General features: G+C 39.2%; 2 long non-coding RNA genes across 2 annotated transcripts in view; both read left to right on the plus strand.

Annotated features, from left to right (window-relative positions):
- Positions 1-20,459, plus strand: part of LOC148223416 (uncharacterized) — a 155,394-nt gene that overhangs the window by 38,848 nt on the left and 96,087 nt on the right. The window lies entirely within an intron of this gene.
- LOC148223417 (uncharacterized) lies at positions 10,755-19,646 on the plus strand. Its single transcript, XR_015804227.1, has 4 exons — positions 10,755-10,981; positions 11,310-11,464; positions 12,579-12,627; positions 12,708-19,646. It is a non-coding gene; the product is annotated as an uncharacterized LOC148223417 (long non-coding RNA).

Raw genomic sequence — 20,459 nt, forward strand, 5'->3', positions numbered from 1 at the left:
CTGCACCGTGCTGTACACTTAGCTGCTTCCTCCTTTGTTGTTTTCTTCATGTTATTTAGGAAGAGAAAAATCTCCAAGCCACCCATTATGGTTCAAATCCAGGTCATAAAAAATAGTGTAAACTAATAGTGGACTGTCTCCCCTAGCCCTCTCACCCCATGCATCTCTCCCCTGTATTGCAGTTCCTAATGGGAACATTTAAAACCAGTGCTTATGATAATGCCCTTGTTCCCATGGACACCACAGTGCTGCAGAACCAAGATTAATGGAGGACCATTGAGACTGGTCCTAAAAGATTGTCCCTCTTGTGTATTATGGTCTGTCATGCTGCATCCATTAACAGAGGAGCGGAGGGTCCTCATCGTGTTGGTATCACTGGGACCAAATCGAGCTACTGCAAGATGGCATTTCCATAGCACATCAACAGATCATTTCACCACTGCTTAAGGCATCGTAAATTGGACTTATAGCTCAGCTGCTGGCATAAATAAGTCCCTTTGATAGTTAGTGGAAGACGTTATGACACTCCAGGGTACAGGAGGGGACATTGGCACTGTCATTTTTTTTCTCTAGCCCTGGCACCCTGGTGCCTCTGATCTTTCTGAAGATTCAGGGCACGCGCTCTTCATTACGGTTTGGGCACCAGGGACTTGTTTTTTTTGCAAGATTAATGAGCGCCACGGAAATTCTCCAGCGCATCTCGATAATTAAGTCTTTGTTTATCAAAAAACAAGTTATATTAGGAGCAGAAAATTCGCAGTAATTATTCATAATTCTAACAATTCAAGTATAGCTACCTCATTTGCCTGGGTAATTCTGCTTTTTAATTTCTTGCATACATTTGCATATTAATTTTGCCCGTCGGCTGCAGCAGGCTTTGACAGTTTGTTACTATGTGATGGTTTTCACAGGGGTGCGACTCAGTTGGGTGGCATTTCGACTGGGTGCAATGATAAATTATGAATTTTCTAATTTGCTGCATAATGAAGTAACCCCTTCCAACCCAATTAAAAAAAAAAAAAAAGCAAAAATGGTGTCTTTTAAATAATATTTCCCAGGTATTTCATCTCTCCAGTTTTGTTGTTGTTTTGCAAGCTTTTTTTTTTCACTTAAAAAGCAGATGACTGCATTTGCAGCCTTTCAGAGTGACTGTGCCTTTCCATACATCAAACATGATTCATGATTCATGTATCCCCAGACTATATTCATGCTGTAAATTGGCCACTCCTCAACCCTCAGGGCAATCACGGATGATAGCAAAGAAGTCCTAGTTTCTTCTCTGATGTCCAATTTGGGCTGTAGTGATCTGTGTGTATGAGTCTGTCTGTCTGTCTGTCAGGGAGCAGGGATTTCAAATGAGGGAAATAAATGATGTGTTTTTGTTTTACATACTTGCTTGAGACGCTGTACTGTTGTAAATTAACTGCTAAACTACTGTGTGGGTTTCCCTCTAATTTCTTAAAATGGTTGTAGAAATAAATATATATGTATTTATTACTTCAGCATTGTAAAAAAGGATCTGTGGAGACTTAATTTGTGGGTGAGAGATAAGGGATTTTAGTTCAGTGTTGGTAAGTGTGTTCAGTACATTTGGTAATTTTATGCTCATAATGCAGCACTTAGAAAGCACAAGTATTGCCGGGTAAAATTTGTGGTGTTTCATTATACAACTGCAGACGGGCAAAACAGTTTAGAAATACTGTAGGCCTGATGCCATCCTGACTTTAAGGAATCTGAAATAACCCAGCCAATCTGTTTAGCATAATGCAAATATTGTAATTATACAATTATGCTGCATTTTTAATATAGAACAATTCCTATACATTTTGTTGTCTCTTAAAATTCTGCATTATTAAGAAAAAGCCACGATTTTATCAGTCTCTACCACAACCGCATGGCAGTAGATCATGGAAGATTTTGACATTAATACCTCACAATCAAGCAGCAGAGAGCACAAAATATTAATGCAAAAATCCCACAAAGTGCAGGTTACATAACTAATTCTGCACATCCCCACAAGGCAAGCGAGGAGCCGTCCACGCTCCCCTCGCCCAGCCTGGCACTGCAGAAAGCCCCCACACCACCTTGCAGGAGCACAGCAGAACTGCAAAGTGCCTTTCAGCCCTGTCAACATTATTGTAACGCACAGCACACAATGTGAGCCTGGCACAACTGGGCAGAGCAGAGCCCGGTGATATTATAGCATAATCACACAGCTAAATTCATGCCTACAGTACAGAGCGAGCAGCAGCAGTGCTGAGCACAATGCAGCGCTGTCATAACATATATTACAGGCGCTCGGCACAGCCACAGAGAGTGGTGGCATGTTCCGTGTTTATACATAAAAGCAGAGCAGGCTGTACTCAGCACGCAGATGGTGCAGTGCTCTCACCACAGCTGTATGCCCACCCCAAAACAGGCGTGAGCACCTACAGCCAAAGAGCTACAGTGCAGGAAGCAGCACCAAAGCACAGCTTTCACTCCTCTGGTACAAAACCCACAGCACAAGTTCATAAAACACCCCAAATAAATGCCTGACGTGCACTCATTACTTCATGATTTAATTGTGGTGTACACACAGCCACAAAACACTTTGCCTCATACAATCCTAAAAGTAATACAACTTTCCTCAAATCTACCAAAGTAATTTGAAAGAGAGCACCTTGTTACTTATTTGTATTAATCATGAGAAAAATTCCTTACATGATCTTTTACTAGTGGAAAGTGCAGCTTTGTCAAAATCAAGCTTTTCCATAGTAATGTCTTGGTTTAATGACATTTTGACAGATGAGGGGGTAGGTTTCTTGTGGTTTTTTCAATGTTAACCAATCAATTAGATTTTTTTCATTTTTGCATACCTTCTTTTCTTTGAATTTTTGTATGATTAAGAAGGCTTTTTAGCACATCAAAATTGTCCAAATCAGTATTATTTTAACATTGATGGTTAACCTCAAATTTTCCCCCAAATTCAACTTTGTGGTGAATGCAATTTCTTGATTCTGAATAGGAACAACATTCTTATTAATACTTTTTATTTAATGTGTGAGAGAAGTCCCGTCTCTGTCTTTTTATGAAGGTGAGTGCAAATCCTTGAAAGTGCCCAGGTGAATCTAATAGTGGTCCTACAAGTCACAATTCCTCAACACCACAACTAGTGCAGCAAGGACAAAATGCCGGATATTTAGCCGCTGTGGTAGTACTGAAATTATATGGTACATCCTCAATAAGAAGTTCCCCCCGCACAGTCTTTGACTGAGAAGCGTCAGTCTGGAGGGTGTCTGCAGCTTGGGCTGCCCCATGTGGAAGCAGAGTGGTGCCCCACAGTGTGAGGCAGACAGCGTGCAGCACTGGGGAGAGCCAGTGTGAACCCATATGTCGCTGTAAGGCAGCGTCACTGCAAACCAACACAGCCTTGCTTTCTGGTGTCTGCTGGGCAAAACATTGCAACTGTGTAAAGGGAAGTGACTGATCATTAAATGTATGCTAATGACATGAGTCTTTGACTGAAAGCATCAATATACTCCAGTAAAGTGCACAGTTAGTACATGGCAATTAATATTTATCTAATCTGATTTATACTACAGCTTTCTATAATGCCCACTGCTGTATCATCTATGCTGTGATCAAAAGCACCAGACATACATAGCGAAGCATCTTCCCAGACTTCAGTCTCCTCCCTTCCCTCGTTCTCTTTCACTTTGTTATTTATTATTATTCAAATTTATACATCACTAAACAAAAGAGCACTCATCCCAAGCCACTGATAAACTCTTAAAAATACATCTCATAAAATGAGCAGACTCCATAATTATCCATGGATAAAAATGCAACAGCAACCATGTGACTACACTAAATTTAATCAAAATTATTAACAAATCACCACCAGAGTTCCTTCCAACCATTTCTTTGCTCATCTTTTGCCAATGAGCTACACAGAAAAGAGTGGTTTTGCACTGACACCTGAAGGTTGTTTTGAATCAAAAATCAAATGTATTTGAAGTGATAGATCCTATCTGGGAAATGCCCTTTCCTTTTAGTACCTGTACTGATTTCTTTGGGAGACAGCAGTGATAGCACAAGTGTATTGACCTAGTTCATATATCAGTTTGGGTGCTTGGCAGAACTACTGTGTGAGTATGGGTGACTCAAGAAGAACAAATAAAATTTAAAAAGTTTTAATTATTGAGTGAAACCATAGCCTTCAATGGCCATTTAAGATAAGAGGGAAATTTAAAGCCAGCCTCATATATCTTCGGTTGTAGAGTAGAACCTTTCTGATGGAGACTCTGTGACTCAGTGTCTGCCCTGTTTCAGTGCTTGGTTGCTTCAACAGCTACAGTAACCCAGGGCTTTCTGGTGAGGGAGACATAGAAAGATCAGGGACATTCTGTTCGGGAGAGGGGCACTTGCACACACAGACTGACCTCCAAGCCTTTGTGACAGAGGCTATGATTTATTTTCTATTGAGTATCTTCAGAAGAGGCTGATCGACCAGCAAGAACAGGTCTGTATGTGCTTCTGGAGGAGGAGGAATGGCAAAACTAAACTATGTTAAGAGGCTTTGGGGCAGGAATCTCCCCACAGTGGTTCTGGTGGGCTTTGTAGGATAGGAAATTATGATCTTGGGGTGGTCTTGGACATACTGCTCTTTGGGAGTGGTCCATGTAGGGGATTATCCTGAGATCCAGATGATGGTTGCTCCCTGAAGAGAGATGAGGGTCTAAAACAAAACCCAAAGGTGAGATAATTATCAATGAATGTGGACTATCGGCGTTTCAGTGACCAGGGACACATTCTGAACTTTTCTGAGCTTTTCTTTAGCATTGTAGAGGTAAGTGAATTGCCTTAATCCTTTGTTGATTTCATGAATTACTTTTTCTCCTCTTGTGGAGAAGGGTTAGTGGGTTTGACATTCACTTAAACTCATTCCCTACCACTTCCTGACCTGAAATCTGTTTTCAAAATTGGCTGCGAGGTAAGCCTAGTTTAGGGATTTAACTCTGTAGTCCAGTCTTTCATGGACCATTTCCTTTCCCTATCCTTAAGCCTCTATGTTTGACTATTACAAATGCTTCACTGTGTGGTTCACTGTAGGTATTCCAGATAAGCCAGGCTTTTTGTAGAAAGTTAAATACATTATATTCCCTTTATATATTCCCATTATTTGAGAAGTGACAGATTGTTCTGCTAGTGTTTCTTCCTTCAAGATTCTGTGTTGGACTACTCTATTTTTGAGGGGCTGAAGACCAACACCAGGGCACCAGGGGTGCTGGCTTGCAGGCAGTGAGACAGGGCTTCTTGTGTATCCTTTAATGGAAGTCATCTGTTACTCATCTACAAGGTTTTCTTAATAGTGGGGAATATTTTGCCTGGAAAAAAAAATCCATACACTATTAAGGTAAAAAAGATTTAGAATGATGTACCACTGAAAACTGATTCCAACTCCTGAATTGTTAATAATAATAAAGATCAGCAGGATGTGTAACCCATCCACTTGTCTTGTTGTGTTGCTCCTGTATTCAGCTGCAGAGGTGTACATATAAAAATTGCTTCCCACTAAAACCAGCTAGAGAAACTTGTCCCTCCATTATGGAAAGTAGAAGATAATGCATTTAGTACTGCAAGATACAGATTACTGAAAACTTGATGCCTAAATGTACTTCTATAACAATACTATTATAAGATAATTTTTAAACTATTTTATAGTTACTGATTGACTATTCTAATCTAGATTCTACAAGCTCTGTCTCAAATGAAAATGTAGATGAGGGGTAAAACCAAGATTTTTTTGTTGCAGTAGAAAACCTGAAACTTACTTATTATATCCTTCCTAAAGCCAAAATACTCAAAAGTCAGTGACATCTCAGAGAGTCTTTGCCCAAAGAAACAAAACCTTGTATGCTTGTATTCCCTGGGTATTGTCATGTCTATAAAGTTTCAGCCTGGCTTGTCACTTTATTTTGTGTAGGCAACTATTATTTGCTGCTTTTAATTGCTATTCTTCTGGCTATAGTAGGCAGAGTGAGCACACAAATGATAGAATGGCCTGGGTTGAAAGGAATATTAAATATTATCTAGTTCTACCCCCGCAAGCTTCCTCTAGACCAGTTGCTCAAAGCTCCATCCAGCCTGGCCTTGAACACTTCCAGGGACAAGGCAATTTCATCTTCTCTGGAAAACCTGTTCCAGTGCCTTATCACCCTCAGAGTAAAGAATTTCTTCCTAATATCTGACCTAAACCTGCCTTCTTTTGGTTTGAAGCCATTCCCTCTTCTCCTGCATTTAAATGCTCTTGTAAATAGTCTCTCTCTGTCTTTCCTGTAGGCTCCCTTTAGGTTCTGCAAGGCTGGAATTGGGTCACCCTGAAGCCTTCTCTTCTCCAGGCTGAACAGTGCCAATTCTCTCAGCCTTTCCTCGTAGGGGATGTGCTCTATCCCCCTAATGAACTTTGTGGCCCTCCTCTGGACTCATACTGAGTTTTGCTGCTGCGTGTTTCTGTTGTTAGATGTATCACTCATCTGCATGAAATATTTTTATTCCCTAAAAAAACTTGCTTCAGAATTTTAAAATAAAAAGGGTAGCAACTACTTACAAAGCTACAATAAAATGTAATTGGCAAATCAGATTAGAGTAACATCTTTCCTCATTTTTGTACAAATATTTTTAATTTAGCTTTTTGCTTTCTAAATTAAGCACATGTATTTAAAAAACCCAAAAACCCCTAAAAATGAAAAAAAAAAAAAATTGGTTTGAATTGCCAAAAGAAACCATTTAGTTGAAAAAATATTTGCCATACAAGTGTCTTGAAAGAATTAACCCTTCCACCACATTTATTAGTAAAACAATATTTGTAAATCATCTTTAGTGTGGCAATGATTACATGTTAATTATTATCAATAATAATTAACAGCTAGTTAATGATAATGATTATATAAAGGACTGAAAACTTTTTTTAAAATAGCTATCTGAAAAATATGCAAGACAGCAAGTTCAGAACCTAAAGCTATAAATACACAAGGGAATAGTTATTTAACATGTGCTGTAATTTGCACTATTTAAATCTAATATTAGAGCTGTGGCTTTTTTATGTCAAATCTGGAGTGCTTCTGCAATGTTAGATATAAATGGTCATTTCTGCATTTGCTGAAATAGATTGTGCTGTATATGACAAGAACACCATGTAGATTTAATCCCTGTTAACTGAGATCTTTTTCATTGTATGAGTAGGACAAAGAAAAAATGTTTTCATTTCCTTCCATTTAATAAAGACAAACTATGTTTAAGTTTCTGTACTTACCTGCAAAGACTGGCAACATACAATGAAGTTTGTCAAAAAGGATGATGTGCATTGACTTAACTTTCCAGTTAATGGGTTCAGCCCATCTTTTGTAACAGGAAGGAAAAATTCAATAATATAATATTCAATATTATATTATTCAAAATAATTTTGTGTCATTTAGGGGAACCATGAATGTAGAATCAAGGGAGGGAAAGGGAAATCATAATAACTGTTCAAATAATTTTAGCCTGAGAAGCAAATAGATTTGACTGCAGTGCCCAACCCCCCCAACTGTATTTGTGTACACTGGTTCAGAGTTTAAGATTCAGATAACACTCAGTATTCAAATTTGTCATAAGCCATATGTGCAGGTGAGAAATTGCAACGTTTTGAACTGTTTAAAATTCATTTTATTTGAAACTGTGCTTCAAAACCAGAACAGTCCTGCTAACATTCTAAACGTCACTTGACTCTTTAATAGTATTTCTAGGGATATTTTGAGCAGAGCTAATTTTAAGTACAGGTAGTTATCTAGAGTTTAGGCCCCTTATCAGCTAAACAACGTGTGTCACGTTTACATCAAACTTGATTGTGATATTTGTTTTTAGTAGGAAATCATGTGCACATCATTGCTTAATTTTATTTTGCTTATAATTAGGATGGCACACACAGCCCTCAAAAAGAGAAGAAAGTGCAGCATTTTAAGTGTGTGCTTCTGTAACGGTGCTTTGTATTGATGTATTAGTGTATAAAAAAGAATTGAGTACAGGGTAGGAACGGACAGTACTAGGTTGCTGTTTTTATATAAGATATAAAACTAAGCCCATATTTCAGCACCCTGGGGTTTGCTTATTTCACTTTCTCATATTCTTGATGGCCAATTCTGGAGGTAGTTGTGAACCAAGAAAGTTTTGTGCTGAGGTTAGGTCTCAATGGGAAGCAGGGCTGCTGGGGTCTAGACAATCCCCATCCTGTCTATCTTCAGCACATTATCTTCTTTTACCACCCAGCTTGCTAAAAGTTTTACAAGCCTATTGTTTCCTAGCCAATGATGTACTTTGGAATAACCTTTAATTTAGCAGCCTGTCTTTATCAGCCCACAGTGCTTTTTGTTCTCCACAAAAGCAAACTAGTGTTCACTAACCCAAAAGCTGTGGCAATACTGAGGAGAGAAACCGAGAAAAACAAAACTGATTAGGACAAGATTTGCTTTCAGAGAACCTATTTCTGTCACAAGGGGATGGATAAATAAAATAATGTTTCAATAATTTATGCAGTGCACACAGAGAAAACATTGGAAATGTGAAATAAAAACGACATGTAAAGAACAACTGAAGTTGATAACTGCTTTAATCAGCTCAGGTGATAATTCTAAAATAACTGGAAATATGACTCCTGTTTTCAGCTCACGAATGGCAAAAGACTTCTGGTCATGTATCCTCCTCCCAGAAGTTCTCTGCAGTCTTGTTCTTCTCACTGCAATGTGGGACCAGATGAGGTGTGGCCATGACCTAGATATGAGCTCTGTCCTTGTCCCCAAGGGGCACCATGAAGCCCCTTGCAAGGTTGTCAGCCTGAAGGTGGAGGAAACAGGCGCCTAGCAGTCAGCCCTTAGCTCAGGATGCATTTTGGGAACACAGCTAGGTCAGTGCCTTATTTTCTCCGTGCCTCAGTTTACCTGCCTGTAAGTGAAGGGGTTTATCTGCTCCCTCGGGGAACCATGAAGTGTAACGAATACAGAGATCGTGCTCTGGCAACTTTTAAACCACTGCTCTCCCTGCTGAATGATGAGCACCTCTGCCTCCTTTTCTCTCCTTGAGCTCTGCACATCCTTTTGGCCACAACATTCGCCCTCAGATTCTTATGTCAGCTCGAAATGAAAAGAGAAGTTGCTATGGCATCAGCTTAGTGCTCGCAGAGAAGGCAGAGCAGAGCAAGCAGGGCTGCCTGGGGCCCTGGAGATGCCGGGCCGGGCTGGGAGGGCAGGCAGGAGGGCTCGGGGTGACCCTGGGGACAGCACCTGCAGCCACACAGCCGCTCTGTGCAGGGCTCGGGCTCTGACAGCCCCTCAGCACAAAGCCCGAGCGCTGGGCTCCTGCAGGATTTTTGTGGAGGCATGCTATTGTTTTGCAAGAATTCTTTGTGCTGGCTGCTTGCTTTTGTCGGCCCGCTGGAGGCAGGGGCAGGGCGCTTGTGTCACAGCCCTGCCACAGCGCGGAGGTGGCAGCGTGGGAGACTGGGCCCGTGTTGGCTCAGAAAGGTCGGGTCCCGGATGGCTGGGACAGGGAGGATGCCGGCATGTCACTGGGTGAGGCTGCTGAAGAAGTTGAAGCCTCTTTTTCTCTCTCCCTCTGCTTCTCTTTCCCCTCCATTTCTGCCTGCCCACCCCCACCCCTCCCCACCAGCCCTTTGTCGACACTTGATCATTTACATCAAGTTGACATTCGCAGAGTTTACTCAGGGGTCTGTAATTGTATTCTTTCACCGGTTCTGCATTACCAACCATGAAAATGGAATCTTATCATCCTTGACCAATTTTTAATGTACAAAATGATTTGGCCGAGGTTCAAAGGGAGTCACAATTGAAATCAGGTGAATGATACATGTAGGGGTTTTTTTTCAGTTTCTCCGTGCCTTGATTTGATTTTTCTCTTAGGCATACAGGGAGATGTAGCTTATTTTTATATGTGTGTGTGTGTGTGTGTGTGTATACAAGCCATATAAATGCATGTATATACTCTGCACATATATTGAGGCACTATCCACCTATCTATATTTTGTGTACATATCACTCAAATTTGCCTCTTTGCAATGCAATGGATGACAATGAAGTTTGCTCTAATCCCTAAAAAGCAATCAAAGAATTGGAACAGGGTTAAAGCCTGCTGATAGTGCACTGCGATTAATAGGACATTATTAAATAGCCCCCCTCCTTCAGCTCCTCTTCCCTCCACCCCCCTCCCTCACCATCTTGCCAGATGAAAAGAGGCCTGGGAGACAAAATAAATAAATAAATGAGGTTACATTTACATTATAAAGAATAGGGAAGAAAACAATAGGGAATCCTCCTCACTGAAAAGCATACCATTTCCAAAGGGACAGAGTCCTCAAAGTATGAGGGGGCGAAGGGGAGTTCCTGCTCTCAAATATCATTAGAATGTTTTTTATCTTTTGGCAGTTTCATATTGTGAATAATACGGACATTTATAACTCAGTCAAGCTGCTTCTTTCAAGAGTACAGTTCCCTAAGATCAAGGAATCTATCAACTTACATAGCTCCCTTAGCTATCTTATCTAAGTGCCTCACAAACAGGAATGTATTTATCCTCACAATCCCTGGGCTGCAGGAAAATGTTCTTGTCTCCATTTTATAGATTGAGGAGAATGACAAAGAGATTTGGGGCCTCAAAACTGGTTTTGGAGAGCCTGGCTTGAGGCACCCAGGACTTTCTACCTTTCCTCTTCTGTAGGAGCTGCTCCCTGTTTTCCTGCCCAGATGGTAGACACCTTACCTGTACTGTTGAATTAAATGAATAGTTTCTGAAAACTATACTGAAGAAATACCAGGTTTGACGTTCCTGAGTCACTGGCCATTTTTCAGAACAAGCAAATTCCTTGAGGACACTTGGGAGAGCAAGTGGCTATGCTGAGAACTGAACCTGGCCTTTTCCAATTACAGGATGCTGTTTTCTAAGACTTTTGGTAAGAGAGAGAATCTGTACTTGGAATATTGAAAGAATCAGCAGGAGGGGCTTTTTGGTAAATGCTCAGGATGGACTAATGATCTTCCAATTGCTTTATCCATAATTGCATATCCTTAAGTCTGCTGTGTGAATAGGAAAGGTCTAGTGTTTTGTCACTGAGATGTGTGTACAGCTTCCACACAGGCAAATTGATAATGGCAATAGAGCCAAAGTGCTTCCAAGAGCTCTTAGGGTTAATATTTGGTGATGGGACAATGACATAACTGCTAAGAGATTATATCTTTGGTGGGGATTTGTTGTGTTGAAGTAACTGGTAAAACATTCAGCATTCCAGGTTGCTGGTCTGGTGATGTCCAAGTCAAATGTCAGTTCTGGAAAAAAGATATATCCTGGAAGTGTGCTATGTGCTATGGAGCAAACCTTGTGGCTGAATTCTCATACGATTAAGTGTGCTCTGTGCAATATCCATTTGTCTTAATTGGTAAGTTGAGTTATTTGATATTCTTAAATAGATTTGCAATTTTAATCATATTTGGATTCTAGAGAAACTGACCTTGAAATATTTCACCACCATTAAAAAAATGTCTCCTTTAAGCAATCATCAATTTCTCTAATTTTTGGTTGAACTCCAGAACTGGGAAGATTTCTGAAGTCACTGTACTCATGCCCTTTTTTTTGCTGTGGAATAAGAAGTGTAAAACATGTGCTTCTAAAAGTAGCTTTGATTCAAACTGTGATCTTCTGATTAAAATGTTATGGGAAAAATTAAAAGTTTCCCTGTAAACTATGTGTCTGTTAATGGTAATTTTAATGGCAAAATACAGACACCTCTAAAACACTCACACTCATTGAAGTGCTTCTTGCTCATTCCATATTCTATTTCTCATCTCAGTTATGTAGCTGTGAGTTTATATTAAAGGCTAGAGATTAGCCTGACCAGAACAAAATTATTGTTCATCTCCCAGATGTATTCAGATAGTGTTTTGATGTTTTATGGTGAACAGTGTTACTAAAAAGGATTTGCATACTCCCTTTGGAGTTGTTCTGGCAGGGTGGTTTTCCAGTCTGGAGTCAACACATTGCACACACAACAACTCAGAAAATGCAGTTATTTTTGTACTTCAGAAGTATCCAGTGACAGATCTAAAAATGTGATGATGGTTAAGCACTGGCTCAAAGATGACAAGAATCAAAGAAAGCTCTCTATGCAAAGCTTTGTTTCCATAGTCTGTGTTCTTGAAAAAGTACATGTTAGTGACAGAAGTAGTAGGCTAAGCTACTCCTCTCATATATAAACTTTGTAATGAGAGAAATCAACAGAGCTGCAATTGTAAATAAGAGTTTCCTTGATGCAAAGAGAAAGGCAATGTTTTCTATGGAATGGGAAACAAAATAACAATTCCTCCTTGGCATTCTGGACAATGCTTGACGATTGGTGATTGTCCTGAGAAACATGTTCGGGAACAGCTCTCTGTTTTCAAAGGAAAGTTTTGTATCCTGTTTATTTGTGAGGGGTGGGAAGGATATAGAAACATGATAGTGCAGCTATTTTGGTGTAATTTTCATGAAACTAAAATAATGTTATTTCTGCACAGCAAAAAGAGTACAAGAAAAAAAAGAGAGATACACTAAGATGCTGGGAAGGTGAGAAGTGTTAATTTTCTATATTCCTTAGCCTGGCATTATGATTCTATGTGACCTCACAGTGTCCATGTGTGCTGAAGTTTTGTTGAGTGTTACAGGCAAGAGAGAAACTTTGTACGTTGGCAAACTGGCCATGACTGACTTCAAAAAAATCACTGCCAGTAACCTGGGAAACTGAAAAGACAGTGCTGCTGGCGTCTGTCAGGATGATAATGGCTCTGATTTTGGCAAACCTGAGGTGGGTCCCAGATTGCTGAGGTATTTGTACAAGTATTTAGGTAATTGCCTCTTAAATTCTGATATTTAATGATCTAAGTATGATCAAAAACTTTAGCTTTCTTTTGTCTTTGCTATGGTACAAATCCTTGCAATGATATAAAAAATATTAACACTGATTTCACTGTTTTAGGTATGATTTCAATATGATAACTTCTTCATTTAGCTTTACTGTAAAAATGATTATGTATATAGCATATCATAAGATGGTCTTCTGGTTTTGGTCACAGTGATATAGAGGATAGTAATATATAGCCTTTGTTAAATAAGAATGAGATGAAAATTTATAACGGGCCATAAGTATCATAATGAATACAATAAAGTCTGCTTTTAGCTGTTGATTTTTATTATTGTAGGATCACCTGTATCACAGGAGCATTCCTGACATTTGCCAGAGTTAGAAAGATTTATCCTTGGGCTAAAAGGAAATGCCACAGGCAGAAAGTGTGATAAATTGTGAGAGTTTTTCACAGTAGATTATTTAGAATTAATACTAAAAGAAAGGCAACAGAACAGAACCACTACAACCTCCAACAAATCAGTTCTGGAACCAAAACATCATGACTACTCACTTATCTATTTTTATTTTAGTTTGGAGGGGCTGTGAGTGTAAAAGAAGAGCTTGTTAATGAAATCTCAAAAAAAAAAAAAAGGAAGAATTGCAGGTAATTAAATTATCTCCTTCGGGATACTATAATTTCACAAGAGATGTGTTAATCTTTGGAGAAAAGAAACCTGAGAGTTATCCAGAAAGAAGTAATAAAACTCAAAGTAAAAGCTGGCACAAACATTCTGATGCAGCTGATGGAAAACAGACAATTTCACAAAAATTGTTTGGTATATAAAATTAAATTTTAAATGCCATTCAGCAATTTAGCATGTGGCGATATCTAGAAACCAAAACTGATCAAAAATTGAGTTTTGTTCTCACAAAAAATATATAAGCATAAGAATCACAAAGCATAAAAAGCATTGAGGAAATAAAACTTTCAGGAATGTTTTCTTTGCAAAAGGTAGAGTGTTTGATTCTTATATTTTCAATTATTTCATCATTAAACTGCATCTGCTGAGAGTCTTACTAGAACTCCAGTTTGGATGTGAGATGGTTCAGTCAGCTCCATGTATTGGATTCGCAGCTGAGTTTCAGTTTCTATAATGCAACTGCTTGGGGCTGTGCATACTTGCTGTTGGGTTTTTGTGGAAGGGTGAAAAAAAGGTGGTTCTAGCCCTGTTTCAGCTTCTTTCCTAAATCAGAATTGGTGCATGGATTGGCTACAAAGGCATGAAGGCAAAGCAACCCAGCAAAATATAACCAAGGTAGGGAGTTAAATCTTACTTTTCTGTTTCTACAATGGAATACCTATCCATTTGGGAAAAAAACAATAATTTTCAAAGAACATTTTGGGTATTCAAAATTGCAGACTACATGTGGGCAATGTCAGAAAACACAAGTTGCAGTCAGAAATTCTGCTATTCTTATCCATGATCAGGTATAAAGTGTTTGTCTTCTCCACTTCTCTTTTTGAGGTTGTTCTGGTTGTGTATAGAAGCAGTCAGGACCTTAGGGAGGTTGTTCTTTTCATGCAGGCAGAACAGGTTTGGGCTGCATTCCTAGGGCAGCTGTATTTTATACAGTGGAGTAGGCAATTTCTTACTGACTTGAACTACACATATGTTATTTGCTATTGTCCATGAATAACTTTGGGAAAGATGTTCTAAGTCTATCCACTTCCTAATTCTTCCTTATTTTCTTCTTTTTGCATTGAGACTGGTTAGTGTTATCATATATAGAATTCTCTTTGTGTAGGTTTACATAACATATCTATTACTGGAATTTCATAATATTTAGACAAATATATATTTGGGCAAATATTAAATAATTTATAGTTTAAAATTTGGCATTTGAAAGTATTAATAAATAAACTGAGAAGCAGCTGAGTGTCTGTGAAATGGGAAGCAGTTTTCTGGGATATGAGAGAGTTATATCAGAGAAAGGCTGTGGACTGAGCCCCAAAACTCTTTGCATTACAAAAAAGTCTGGTTAAACACCTTGTAAATATGTTCTTGGATTTGGCTTTCTATTGTCTCTCAAAGCCTTTTATCAAATAGGCACATTTCTTAAATTGAATGATTTGTCTAGAGCCCAGAGCCCTGGAGACCTGTCCCATTTCATCTCAGACCCAAGCTGAGTTATTTTCTGGCCCTTGTCAGGTCTAGAAGTTTGCAGGCTTTAGTTACATCTGTGCAAATCCTCAGCCTCCAGAAATCAGTGCAGAAGACACTGGATTTTTACCTCTGTGGAGCAGAAAATACAACAGTTAAATGCAGTGAATAGTGTGCACTTACAGGCATTTCTGAGTAGAACCATATCTGAAACACCCCAAGAGGCCACAGTTATGTGTAAGAGAAGCACCTTTCTCTTTCCAGCCCTCAGTCAAACAAGGGTCTGCATGCCAAGAGTATAATTTTTTGCTGCTTTTTATATTTTACTCATTATGTGAGACACTGTCAAGTCAATCTAATATCAAACCAGAGGTTTTGTAAATCAATGATGTATAAAGCCTGGCATCAACAGAAAAGAGTCCATGACATTAAAAAAGTCTCGAGGAATTTTAATTTTAAAGAAGCAGCATAGCTCTGCATTGTTTGTTACTCAGACATCACTGTATATTCATGTGTAAAAAAGAGGCAGGGAACCTGATTAGAAGGAGGCACAATCAATAAAAGTGAGATTGATCCACCCTTCCTTCAGTCTTTGAGTTATATACAAAAATTAAATAGAATGGGGAGATGTGATTGTTTTGATGATCCTATGTCTTTTGAATAAAACTGAGATATTTCTTTTTTTCTTTATGTGTAAATGAGATTACTAGTCTTTATGCTGTCATCGCTTTTCTTGCAAATATTTTCTATTCCTAGTGCATTTCCAAAATTCAAAACAATTTTTGGCCCTCAATTCTTTAGATTATTGAAGGCACTATTTGGAAAGGAAGGGAACTGATTAGAACTTCTGTCTGGGGCTGATCAAGAAGGTTTGGAGGTCTTCCAGATGTGTTTGCTGTTTGGTTTTCATAGTGTTGCTGTTAAATTAATCCTGAAACATCTTCCAAGTCAAAGCAGCAGCATCCAATAGATCAAGGTATGGTAAATGGTAAATACCTAGTTAAAGTATCAACTCTCTTAAATATCCAAACTTGACTCTAAGGTTCTCACCTTAATGTACTTTAAACGTGTTTGAAAGGAATTGGAGTTCAGCTCTCTCATGGATAGAGTTAATTGCACCCTTCGTTTCAAAAACAAAGACTTTTACGAACCCTTTTCCCTGACAGCTTCCTTCTAGTTATCAAGCCCTTCCATTCTACTTTTACCATCTCTTTCCTTCCATACCATTTTCCCAATAAAGTCGTGTTGCTTTTCCTCTTACCCACTTTTTCTCTGATCTCTAGTGCCACCTTAAAGCTGCTCACTCTGCCTCCTTTAGAGGGGCTCAGGAACAAGTTGTATTTTTGTCTAATCCCTTCAGGTGTATTAAAATAGTTGAAAACACAGTGTTAAAATGGCGGGGTGGCCAACCAGAAAAGTATCCATTTAATCAAAGTATATAGAGAAACTAACAAATGGTTAAATGCAATGGTGGCTGAATCTACTAGAGGCTAAAATACTTCCAAAAAGTTTGCTTCTCAAGATGCCTACTGCTTCCAAGGAGATGCACAAAGATAGCTGCAATATTATTGAATCCCACAAGTCAAATATTTTGATGACATGCAGTAAATTATCTGCTTTTACCAAATGTTGGGAGAGTTTATAGACAGAGCGTTAGTGCTTTATGTTGCTCTCCCTGTTCTTGTCTCTATAAACTGCCTCAGTGTTTATTCAGAAAATGCAGACCTCTCTGGACAGTTCTTTGTTTGGAGTTTTAACACTCTTAAATAAACTCTTCCTATTAGTAGATCCCAGTGACATCAGGCTGCTGTACCATGTTTAATTGAAAGTGGCAAGCAAACACTGTACAACTGCTTCTAAAATGCCTAGGAGCAATTTGAAAGCTTTAGCATGTTAGAGGGAGAAATGGCCTGGTTCTATCTCCCTTCTTGAGAGAGGGAAGTAGGTGTTGAGAGGGAGAGAAAATTAACCTTCCTGTGCTCCAGAACTGCTCTGTCTATGTATCCTTAGCCTTTGGCATACCTCTAATTTTTGGAGTGATTGAATTTCTGTGGGTACCCCTTCTGTAATGTGATTATCAAAGCAACCAACTAATTGCTAACTGACAGGGAGTTTGGTCAGGTCGTTTTCATATTTATTTGGTTTTAAGAGGGTTTGGGTGTGCTAGTGCACTTGTTTATGCTATAAAATAATGTACTGTATCAGAGAGACCAAGTGACCAAGGTAATAGTCTCAGACACTTAAACAAATTTAGGAAAGGGCACACCCTGTTCTCTGTTCGGAGAACTAAATGGCAGCCTGGTGCCAGCAGTAAGGAGTGACATTTACGGCATCTAACAGTTAGAAAACCTTCAGATAAGCTACCCTTGCATTTCCTGTTAGGAGTCCTTCTGGCAAGGAAGATCACCTTTAGTAGGTTAAGAAACTATTTTTTTTCAGTCTTTAGGATAAAGGAAGCATGAATTTTGTCACTTTTAAATAATATTTAAACACTTTATTTAGAATATTACTGGGGGATGCATGTAATAAATCAGTGGTTTTTTCACCAATAAAAAAGCCTAGTGACTAGAATCATATCCTACTCAAATTCATTGATCTCTTTTTGCATCATATTTTCAGGGTTTACCCTACAGTTGATTAAATCTATTAGAGAGCTGCTTTTACTTAGCTGCCTAAGTATTGTGGTTTTAGAATTTTGCGATGAGTCTGTAATTAATCCTGTGGTGGAGCTTTGGAATTTTTCCATGTATTATTCCACATGGCAAAAGGTAGCAAGTTGTGTGGGACCTTGGCTATTTAAGCATTTCTTAGCATCTTGATACTGCAGGACTTATAACGTCATTTCATAAAGAAATCATGGAGCTAAATATTCCTTTAGCCTTACTGATATAAAATTAAATAGATTGTTTTCTGGCAGGTAATTAGCTGATACCCCCAGTGAAGTTCTAATTTATTTTGCAAGAGAAGCCTATAACTGAACATTGTTCCCAACTAATACTTGAGCACAAGTGGGTTTTTTTTGTTCCAGCAGTACACGCCTCTTCTCAATGTAACGTTATTCATACTGTAGAACAGCCTTTAATTTCTATTTAAAATGTGGTTTTCTGTGGCCAGTGTGTGCAAAGCACTGCTTCACAGTCCAGAGGTGAAACCACCACTACTACACCACAAACCATTCTGGGATTGCAGTGTGTGACCTCAGAGGTCAGTAAGTGGAGAATAATAGAGATGGAAAGGGGAAGATGGAGAGAATCACTTAAAACGAAAAAAGAGTAAAATAAATATCTAGAAGGTTCTGGAAACTGTAGGCAATGAGACAAGAGAATAACTGTCTGGCATATTCCAAAGGGAGTATATTGGGTATGTGTGGCCACCTTCTGGTAGTGGGGGGCTACAGGGCTGGCTTCTGTGGGAAGCTGTGAGCTGCTTCCCCCATGTCCAGGGCAGCCAATGCCAGCTGGACCCACCACTGGCTGTGCCCACTGTTGATGTTGGTAGTGCCTCTCAGATACCATATTTAAGAAGAGGAAGAAGTTTCTGCACCTCTGCAACTTCAGCTGCAGAGGGGAATGAGAATGTGTGAGAGGAACAGCTTTGCAGACCCTAAGGTCAGTGCAGAAGGAGAGGCAAGAGATGCTTCACACATGGTGACGACCATGGTGAGGCAGCTTTGCCCCTGGAGGACCACAGGGGGACAGAGATCCACCAGCAGCCCTTGGAGGAGCCCACACTGGAGCAGGTGGGTGCCCAAAGGAGGCTGTGACCCTGTAGGAAGCCTGTGCTGGATCAGAGTCCCTGTCCTAATCTTGGTCAAGGAAACCTCTGTCCATCTGAGGAGAACAGTGAGAGACCAGATTTGTGGGCACCTGGCATGCAGCCAGGGTCAACCCACCACAGAGGGATTATCAGGAATGATTGAAGTCTAGCAAAGCTGTATCTACTGAAAAACATTTTCTATTGTTGAATTATATTGTGCTTATAACTCTTTATTCAGGTGAACTATCCCACTGGCAGCAGATGGACTATTTCTTTGAAAAGATTTCTTTACATAGTTTTCTATGTAGGCCTCTTAGACTGCAAAATTCTCTGGCAAGAAAGGAAAATGAAGTTTCAGTATGGAAAATATTTAGTATTGGTTTGGATGAAGCTCTGATTAATTAACTCTGGAGGATGGTCTTTCTGTGGATCATGGGTCCCTTTCTTAACCAGTAGATCTGAGGTTAGGACTAAACTGAAGGAATTGAAATTGTCCTAATACTGTAAAACCTCAGCCATGTTCTGACTCGGTATTATGGCAAGAAATAATTGTACCTTTTCTCCCCCCTGCATTGTGGCTTCAATTGGCAAGGAAATGTGAACCACAGGGGAAAAGCATGCTGCAGCCAAGGTCTGGATCTGGATGCAAGGGGCAGCAAGGGCCTGGCATGGGGCACAGTTCACACAGACCATAATACAATCAAGAATGAAGAGAAGTAGAGACATGCCTGATTCGCCTAATTGAATTACTGTGTGTTAGATATTTATATTTCAATGGTTTACTGACAGTGCAGTATTCTGAACTTGTGAAATAAGGAGTGACAATTCATAACAATAAAAATCTTTTGAAGACTTAAAGGCTGTGTTCATTGAGGTTATTTTTTTTCTTTTTTCCTCCCTCTTTTCCCATCCTGACCCTGCACACCCCCTTAGTGGGCAAGAATCAAAACTTTTACTTTTCCCAGATTCACTTTGGAATAAATTCTTTAAAAAGGTAAGTTTTGTGAAAACTAAAGTACAAAGAATACCCAGGTAACTGAGTTTGGTTTATTTTGGGTTTTTATAGATCAAATTTGAAAGAAACATATATTGTGTCTCATTCTGATTCTCTCAGTCATCTTGTCCACATCATTAAACTGTCCTAAAACTCGCTTTTATGTGCTATTGAAAAGTCATGAGCTTAAATATATTTGCAGTTTTGTTTTGGGACTGGAAAGCATTACTAGAGCTATAGTCAGAAACCTCTCTCTCTCTCTCTCTCTCTCCCTGTCTTCCTTTAGCCAGTACAATCATTCTCTCAGAGACCTGTGTCTGGGATTAATATTTTATGCATGAAATGTTTTGTGTACAGTAGTGACATAATAAGAAGAGGCATTGTATTAGTTTGTGCATGAAGAAGAATTGATTACAGAAACAGGAAGTGTGTAAGGACCTGCCTTAAGATGCCATTTTTATTAACACCTAAGTTTATCATATTAAGGCAAACATGGTTTATGCTTTTTAGTTTTTTATTTTAAATTTGCCAGGCCCTGTCTAAAGAGGTAGCACCCCATCTATTTGTGTTCTTCATGCATATCTTGCACAGAAAATAGCCCATGTGGAAAGACAGCAAACAGATAGCTGCAGCTGTTGCCACT

This window comes from Sturnus vulgaris, chromosome 6 (genome assembly GCF_052056855.1).
Source record: "Sturnus vulgaris isolate bStuVul1 chromosome 6, bStuVul1.hap1, whole genome shotgun sequence".
Taxonomy (NCBI): Eukaryota; Metazoa; Chordata; class Aves; order Passeriformes; family Sturnidae; genus Sturnus; species Sturnus vulgaris.